We start from the raw sequence: 9,641 nt of genomic DNA on the forward strand, positions 1-9,641 counted from the left end.
GCTGATGGAAACACGGTATTTTGTCAAAAAGGAAAGACAAATTCAGAATTGTGGTACTGAAAGAATTTGTAATGGTTAAAAAGTACAGTTCCTTCCTAAAGCATTTTACTAATGTAAACAAAGAATGTCACTGAAGCTGAAATTAGAACCTATAGACAATCAAAACTAGTGTATACATGAAGTAAGTATGTCTTAATATGTAAAGGAGATCACTGAGCCAAATTTAGCAAATGAGAGACTATATTCCTAATGGCAAAACTGACAAAATGCAATAAGACAGAATCTGGTAATACAAATGAAGATGATTTTTGCAAGAATATTTTGCAGTAATGTGGTTGAATACTTGTAGGCCTTGGGTATTAAAAATGTAGTTGCTTTTCATTAACTGCACTAGTATCTTCAGATTCATTTTCAAGTAGCTAACAGAAAAAGCTGAGAAGATAATGTGGTGAATTCTGTGGATAGCTGGGATCCAGCTTCTGTGACTTTTAGCCATTCAAGGAATATGGCAAGACCTGTCAAACCCATTTTGAAGTTTGGAACTGATCAACTGTGATGGAGAAAAGGGTTGAGTATCTCTCTAGAAACACCGGGTAACCTCTGAACATGCCTGTACAGTGGAGAACAACGTAATGATATTCAGTCAGATGCAAATTTACAAAGAGAGGAAAGATACTTTGAGACAGAAATATTCCATCTCGAGAAGTATCCCTGCATCTCTGTCAAGCAAAAGGCAGCAGATACAACTTGAGGAAGTTTAAGTCATACAGGAGTGTTACACAAGTGTATCTCACGTGAGCCATGAAAGAGGAGACAAACTTCTCTTGTAATTCAGAAATTAATTTTACAATAAAAATTTGAAAAAGTAAGTAGTTTTCTTTAATGCAGTTGCTTAATATTGGCACATGAGAGACTATAATGTGATTTCCAGGTATTGAAGTAAAGTGACACTAAACTGAAAATGTAATATTTTTACATACTGGCTATTTGTACAGGCTTTTCTAAGTATGATTCATTGTATGGCTAATATTGTACAAATATGAAATGCACTAAGGACAGCTTATATTTAATAATATTGAGAGATTGGATACACTAGAAGTACTGGTGACTGAAGGGCATGTATTTATGAAAAATGTACTAGTGTGTGGAAAACTGAACAGACTAGAACAAAACCGAACTGGAACAAAAATCAGACAAAAGATGCATTTAGCCTAGTGCCTGGTTATTCGCCCAGTGGCCAAAAACAGAAGACAAAAAATGGTATATTTATAATATTATTCCTCAGGTAGCATTCTGTCCTCCAGCAATTTGTTGCTCAAGATTTCCTGTGCCAGTATTGGGACCTTCATATTTAATAGCCTTCAATGGACARACTCAGAAAAACCTGTTGCTTTCTGAACGCCTGAAAACTGTTAGCATCCACAGTATCCTTTGCCAATGGATTCCACGGATTAACCGTGCRTTAACCATGCATTGTGTGAATAACTTCTTTGGTTTTGAACCTGCCGTATGCTAATTCATTTTTGGACAGTTGCTTGCTATTCATGTTACTTAAGATTTTTATTGATTTCTATCTTTTCTCCTCAGTTGTTCTTTTCAAGGCTGTATGGAAGCGGTTCTCTACATTTCACCTTTTCTCCTCAGTTGTTCTTTTCAAGGCTGTATGGAAGCGGTTCTCTACGTTTCACCAAGTGGATAAGTTCGTAATTGTTCAAACTGTTTCTTCCAAAAAAAAAAAAATAATTTGGGGTAAGACTAACTGTTGAAGGTATTTTCTKTGTAAAAGTATGCTTTTATTCTTGCTTCAAAACTCAGTTTTTCCTGCATTTGATGYGCATGCTCTTGCAAAGGAGCATTCCTTGTCTGTGTATTAACAGTAGGCATAGGCTGCTGTTTTGACTCCCTACCAGTAATTGAGTAGCTTTTACTCTATCTGTGCTTATTTTTTCAGCTCTATGCTGGACAACTTTACTGCTGGAAAACTGTGTGTGGTGTCAGTGAGTTTCTTCTCATCAGGAATGCCCAGATATGCTGAATGACAAGTGCTGTAAAACCCTTAAATAGACCATCTGTAGTTTGGAAATGTATCTGTCCTGTATAGTAACTTTGCTAGAGGACTAATCTGAAAAAAAATTGTTATAAAATTAAAGACTTTTAAGTACTGATTCAAATTAGGTGCTCTAAATTATGAAGTATCTCCTGCTCATGTGTACAGGCGTTGGCCATCTTTTTTGGCAGATTAAAGTGTCTGAACATGTTTTGAAATGTGTTCAGTTAGGAAGCCTAGCCTGTATTTGGAAATCATAGTAGGATAAAATACATAAAAATATGGACAGACTTGACAGTGATTAGAGCTATTGATTTAAAAATCATTTTGCTTTCATGGTAATGTTTATACAAGTATCATGTAAACGCTTAATATRTGGTAATTACATTTTCCTCAGYTGCCTTTTTCTCCCTYGYCCCCTAAGCTGCTAAGTCCTGAAGGGATATATTATTTAGGGAGAAGTAGAGGCTCCGTTCCAGCGTGCATCTTAGATGAGAAGTTCTTGCTTTGCTTATGAAGACATTAGATGTAAATCCTGTATTTACTTAGACTTCCCGTTTTGGTTATATTATCCAAAGACCGTTTCCTAGAACAGGCTACTTCATCTAAATAACAATACCAAATTGTTATTTAGAAGGAAAAAAAAACAAAAAACCCCAAACACATCATTGAGAACACGGAGGAAGCRGTGGGCAGATGTAGACGTCTTCCAGCCCTGACCAGGGGGAACCACGGTGCTTAGTCTGCCGCCTGGGTCCTCTCGAGTTTGAGGAGACGCTCTGCTCCCTTTGATCCTCCTGAGTGCGGAAGCAGGTCGGACTCGCGTGTAGGGTCACGACCACGGGCTGGGGTACCGCCAGCGGTGGGGCTGCCCAGCGGCTTCCCCCCGGGCAGCACCGCTTGCATCGTATGAATACCTGATTAAGGGGGACCCTGCTCTCCCTCCTGCAACTTCCGTCAGCTTTCCTCGCTCTAATCCATCGTGTCCAGCGATTTCTCATGCTGCGTCCTGCTCGCTTAGCCTGGTCGTTCTGCCAGCGGCCCTGGCAGTCTGTACGATGCTTGTGGAAAAGGTTAGTTTAGTGTTCGCTAATTGTGCTTCACGTGAGTGCTTTAGAAAGCTACCCACAACTTGCATTAATTCAAAAACCAGTATTTTTGTCCTTAAACGTTCATCCCAAGTGCTCATATAGTCATAAAAGAAATTTTGGTAAAACGGTGATAAATATCAATGTAAATATGATTCTTAATATGTAAGACTRATGGCATTTTTCCCAATATTTTTAAGTTACTCAAGATTGAAAACAAATTTATAAGCAACTTCATAAGGCTGAAGCAAGCTTCATTAGCTTTGAATTGAAAAGAATCATTAAAGCCAAAATTTTTGCTATAAAGAGATAGTTTTACAAAGGCCACAGTTCGATAAATCAGCTCTATTCAGAAAAGCATGTCAGTAAGAGTTATGATGATGACGTCTTCAGGACCCTAATGATGCACTGAATGCGGAGAAATTTAAAACAGAGACAGTTTGTATATGTAACTCTCTAAATTTATTAAAGGCCAACCAAAGGTGTTCCTGTCCTTGTGCTCTGCCACTGCAGTCTCACTTGTGCAGAGTCCCCTGAAGCTGTGTGGAGATCCCCAGTGAAACAAAAYGTTCAACCAGTGGCACCATTTCTGTTTACTGGCCCTGGAGTTTTACCCATTTTTTAATATATTTGCAAACCTAAATATTTCAAAATCAGGAACCAGGCTAATAAAAATTCCTTGCAACTAGTTGTCCTTGTTGATGTAAACAAACCAAAGAGTGGTTTTAACCATCTCTTCCTCTTAAATATAAAAATGGCACCTAGAAGTTCTAAACTCTAAACTTTAAAATGTGACTTTATTTTTCCTTATTATTGACATGTAACCAGCAAAAGTGGTAGCAATTATGTAAAACATCACGTTAAAAAATAGGACTGTTAAAAATGAGACATAACCGATTTTTCTAGCAACTTAGAGAGGTCTGGTATAAAGATGTTTGTCTCCAAGTTGGCAGCCATTAGAGGCTTTGCTAGGGTATAAGCCAGACATTTAAAGATCTAATATTACAAGTGGAAGTCACAAGAGGGTTTGATTTATTTAATAACAGAAAAAGATCAGACAACCAGAGCTGAAGAACCACGTATGTTTTCTATTATTCTTTCCTTCAAGAAATTAAATGTATTATTTCCAATTAATAGCAACGGTTGGCAATTTGGTAGTGTCCAAAAACAACACTAAGTYGCGCCGGCACATTTTTTAAGCAAGTGTTGCTGAAGAACAAAGCACCCAACCAAAATACTACAGTTTCTTAAAAATAAAGTCTTGGCGATCTGCGTTATATATATTTAAAACTATGGGAGCAAGTAGGCTCTTTTGCACTTGTCTTAAATCATGAGTTACATACCTCAAACCAGTTTTGTAGCTGTGATGATAAGAAGAGCAACAAAAGCAGGATGACGATGCTGCGCTGCTGTAAAAAGAAAAGGTGACAGAAAGGTCTGTTGCCTCGTGTACTTTCTCTGTGCTTGACACACAGTGTTACAAACGGGAATATTTTTTGCRTGGGCCCTGAATCCAACTTAGATTAAACGTCACTTAAGGTCATTATTACTTTATATCCTCCTYGCCACTAGCACATGAGTAATCCAAACTCAACACTGCTCCAGCTCGTTTTCAGACATGTGAGCCTGTGCCAGTTTTGAACAACTTTGCTTTTAGCCTCTAGTGAGTTTGCTGGCAAATCTTGCTCTTGTCCTGTTCYTGAAGAGATGCACGAGCCAAAGGCTGGTTGCCACTCCTGTACAGGCAAATGCTTTTGGACTGTGTCCCACGCACACCTTGGCACTGCACAAATTCCATGGCTTTACACTGAAATTCTGCCCAATACACTTGCACCTTTCACTTTTATTATWTCTAGAGCAAAGAAAAGAAAGGAATTGAGGCCGGTAGTGATTTATGTTGACTTGTGACAGCGTGTGTTGAAGATCGACAGAGATTGTAACTCTTAGCTGCAACAGAAAAGCTGCCCATTGCAATCTGCAATGTGTGTGGCTGAACCACTACTCAGAAGTGTTKGCAGTATGTCATGGAAAATGTAAGTCTTAACAGAAGTGGTTACCAAAAGGACTAAGAATAGCAAACTGACTGTTTTAGAAGGGTAGTAACTTCTACATGTGATTACAGTTAAAATCGTGCAAGTAGGATTGACCGCTCTAGAGTGCAAAACCCCTAAACACAAGCTGCTTACCTTCCTCCTGTCCCCCCATCTGGTTAACRCCAGGGCCGTCACGGGGGACTGGGTGCCTGAGCTGCCCTGAGAGTTGATGACTTGGGCTTGCGCAGGATTTAGGGGCAGGGATGGCAGCACAGCCTGAGCAGCTGAGTCTTTTCCTTAAAAGACTTCTGCAGAAGTGACAACGGAGCAGCCCCAGCAGAGATCGAACCGGGGAAGAAGCACCTACATCTGCTCCTCCCCAATAATTGCTCTGAAGGATGTTCTGACAGCCAGCAATAGGAAAAAAAAGGTCAGTAATACCCCCCAAAACCCACAAGTTACGCTTTCTCTCTTTTTTTCCTAATGCATACTTGTTGTCAAGGAGAAACTTCCATGTCTTCAAAAACTGGTGGGTTGATAAAGAGTAAAATGTTTCTCATCTAGTGAATTTTAGAGCTCTGTATGAGGAAAGTAAATGCAAACGCCTAGGAACTAAAACCATGTCAAAAATGAAAAAACAAGTATGGAACTTGTGACATCAACTATGGAATTTATTTTCAGTTATAAAAATGGATTCTTTTCTTTGAGCTGTGGTCAGCAAGGAAAATTCCATGAAAAGAAGCAATCCTCATTATATTTTGGTGTCCAAGTGCTTGACTTTGCGGAAAAAAAAAAAAAAAAGTTTTCTTAGCAGTTTTTTTTTTAAAAATATTTTTCTTTAATGAGAGAAACCTCATGCTTCATGGAACCCCATCTGCCTCASATGTGAATCATCACCTTCTCCACTCGGAAGACCAGACTGGCCACTTTAACGAGCTGCTAGGAGTGGGGAACTGCAGTCTGCTGCATATGCCCCTCCACAGAGCTTACCGAGTCAAGGGGCCACTGCACAATATGGTGTCCACAGAACTAGCTGCAAGACTCTGGTATTAACATAAAATAGGTGTACACTGTAATACTTAACGGGAATATAAACGTTCCACCAAAGTTAGTTAGTTTTCTCAGGAGGCCAAAAATTTACATTTGAGTCACCCTCGTAGGCAAATATACTTTAAATACAAATGACTGCTGTAAGCCAGATTCTTGGAAAGGTAGAGGAATAAGATACAGAAGAAGCATAACAATAATGAACTTAAGTGTATACATTAAAAAAGCTAGAGATTAGAAGTGCAAATTCTTTTCTGAAATACACTCACACAGTTTTTTGTATCAGCCTCAAACACTTTGAAAAGTGAGTGTGCTGACAAAGCTCACGAACTAGACTGAGGGATGAGAATGGAATTTTTCCCCTCATTTTACACCCTGATTATGAGAACTTCCCCAATATGAAAATTATCTTGGCAATATTCTTAAAGCTTCACAGCAAACATAAATATCTTGAACTCTTTCTCTTTATTGCAGTTGGATCAGTGTCACAGAATTTAAAGACAAGGATGTTGTGAAGAGTGCCCGACTGAAACTGTATCACACCTTGAATGCAATAAAACTACTTTGTTTTGGACAAAATCATTACCCATGGCAAGCTGCAGAAAGCAACCATGCAGGTCAAAAGCCATAAAAATAACGAGATGATAAAACCTGTGGAGAAAAATCTAGTCCAAGTTTTACTTAGTCACCAACTTGGTCCGTTTTGCCAAAATATGTACTTTCAAACTGTCATAATTAAATCTGCACCAAGCTTTTCTATGAGCATGAAAAGAGATGATGTCTGACTCTGAAAACCACTGTTCTGAGAGTCCTGGCTTATTGACTTCCCACAACGGTTGATGAGGAGATGACTACCCTGCTACAATCGCCAGTATATACCCAGTATGCCTATAACTCATTTTCCATCTTTGAGGCATGAAGTCAAAACTCTGGTTGTTTTGGCAACATTGGACGAATACATATTTGAAGTTTCATTTCTCAAAAGTCTTGTGCCTTGTGATTTGGCCCCCCTCTAGTTACAACTGTGAAAGCTGGCGGAAAGAGGAGTGCAATCATTCTGCATTAGAATTTTTTTGAGATGCTACAGAACAAGCCTTGGAAATAAATATGTGTGGGTGTTGAGCAGCCAGGAGTACAGGGAATGCTATGTAGACAGATCCAAGATGCTAGAGTATTCTCCTCATGTAAAGTTGCTCATTATCTGGGAAAAACATTATTTTACTGGCTGAATGTCAAAGGGGCCTCTTCATATGCGGAGGAAACAAAAAGCATGCCTGGAAAAGACTGCAGGCTTATTTATGCTACCTGCAGAGATTAGTAAGTCTTTCAGGGGGATTAATAATTCAGTATCTGAATGGATTGGTTCCAGTCTTTACAACTGCATTCAGATGCCATTCTCCTCTYGCATGCAATCGCTGAAATAACAGTTTCTGTTTGTATTTGTCAGTGTATTCAGCTTTTCTTTCTGTTGACTGTAGAACTGATTTGTAAAGATCTTAACCTAAATTGGGATGGTTGACAAAAGACTGTTTTTACATTCTTGCTTGTTTTCACTGTCCACTTCTCAGAAAAAAACTCTTAGTTGAAGTGTTAGTTGCCTTAAATTGGTTGTTTGAGGAGGCTGAATGGCACAGAGAAGGATACGTCTTCTCCTCTTCTACTGCTTTTTCTCAGCTCCTCTGTCCTTTGACAAGTGTCCAAAAGCACTGACACCTGCTGAATCTAAGGTTTGGCTTTTCTTTGCCTGGAATGCTTCTTTTTATTGTGTGAGGATAAAGTGATTTTGTTACAYCAGGATCTCTTTATGTAAAGAAGCTCTCCAATTGCCTAACAAGAAAAGCTAAAAAATGGTTAGAAAGGAGATCAGAACTATTCTGAAGATCCTGTTCTCCTCTTCTGCTTCATTGCTCTTGTGGGCTGAAGCTTAACATTTTCAACTCTGAATTCTAGTCTGCCATCAAGTGAAATAGCTAAATTGATCTGTTAATGAAGTTATGAGGTCCTACTAATAAAACAGTCAGTTCTAAATGGGCTGTAACTATCAGAGATATCATACATTTTTTCCCTTTTGTCAGACTTCTGTCCACATCATCATAACAAACTAGTATGATACCTGAATATATGTTTTTGGATATGAGGGCCTGAATTGAGAGAACCTCGTAGATAGTCACATAGGAAGTCTGTGTTGCTTTGACTTGCTCAAAGAAACTCCAAAATTTACCAACAAATCTCTGCAAGGAATTTCTTCATTAGAGGAAATATATGACGTGCAGAGGGCATTCACTCTAACCTCGTCAGACAAGAGCTGGAACTGAAATGGAGTTGAGGCAGCACAGAGAGGTTGGTCTTCAGACTATTTCCTTGAGCCGAGGCGAACGACTTTGCTTGGCGTGATGTTATATAATAGCAAATGCATACATCCTCACCATGGCTCCTAACTGAGAGTAGCTCAGAAATCTGAAGGACTTCTCAAAATAATTATCACAGGAAAAGTTTCCAACATGCTGTGTTAAAGTGCTTCTTGTAGGGTTATCCTCATACTAGTATGAATGTGTGTAATTCTGCTTGTTTGCAACATATTTAAATACTTCTTTTTGAATGTATGGGGTTACCACTCAACATTTACTACCTCTCAAAAGAAAAGCTCTCTAAACTTCTATTTCAGAAAATGGAGGGCTGCAGTATTAAAACAAACAATTGCTTTAAGTTCTGAGAAGTAATTAAGCCAAAGTGCACGCATCTGAAGTACTATGTTATTACCTCAGATTTTACTTAATTATTGACTTCATTATAGGATGGCAAGTTAGATGAAGCCTGTGGGCTTGATAGCCACTTTTATTCTGAATAAATTAAAGCAGTAGACAAACTCTTTTACAACTTAGGGAGTAGGACCAGTAGGGTCCACTGTTCGTAACACAAAATGGAAGAAGAAATGTAAGATAATCAACAAAAAATACAGCAAAACCAGAAACAGGCATTAAAACAGAGTCGGAAACTTTATAAAAGGAATAAAGGAAGACTCTAACTTCAAACCTGTAGGGTGAGGAATGATTTACAGAATGGGATAACCTGTTTGTTGGAGTAGCTTCTGGAAGCCTGGAGATCAGTGAGAGTCAGAAAACAGGAGAAAAAAAACAGAAATATTTGGCGTATTTGGAAACCGTCACTACAGACAGGGGACAAATTAAATATAAGCATCATAAACCAGGTGAAAACAGACACTGGGATGTGAAACCGAGTCTCCTAGAGAACTGGGTAGGACTGAACATCGACAATGTTTTCAGCTTCCCCTTTAAAGAAAGAAGGGCTATGTGCTAACGCTGTCTGTCCATGCATCAGTCTGTCAGCCTACCCTAGTTTTATGGGCCTGTTGGCCAACCTCAAGATTTGACAGACAGGTATCAAACTGCAGGGTCAGTCGAAATA

Source organism: Rhea americana, unplaced genomic scaffold (genome assembly GCF_003343005.1).
Source record: "Rhea americana isolate MKP2758 unplaced genomic scaffold, rheAme1 scaffold_109, whole genome shotgun sequence".
NCBI lineage: Eukaryota > Metazoa > Chordata > Aves > Rheiformes > Rheidae > Rhea > Rhea americana.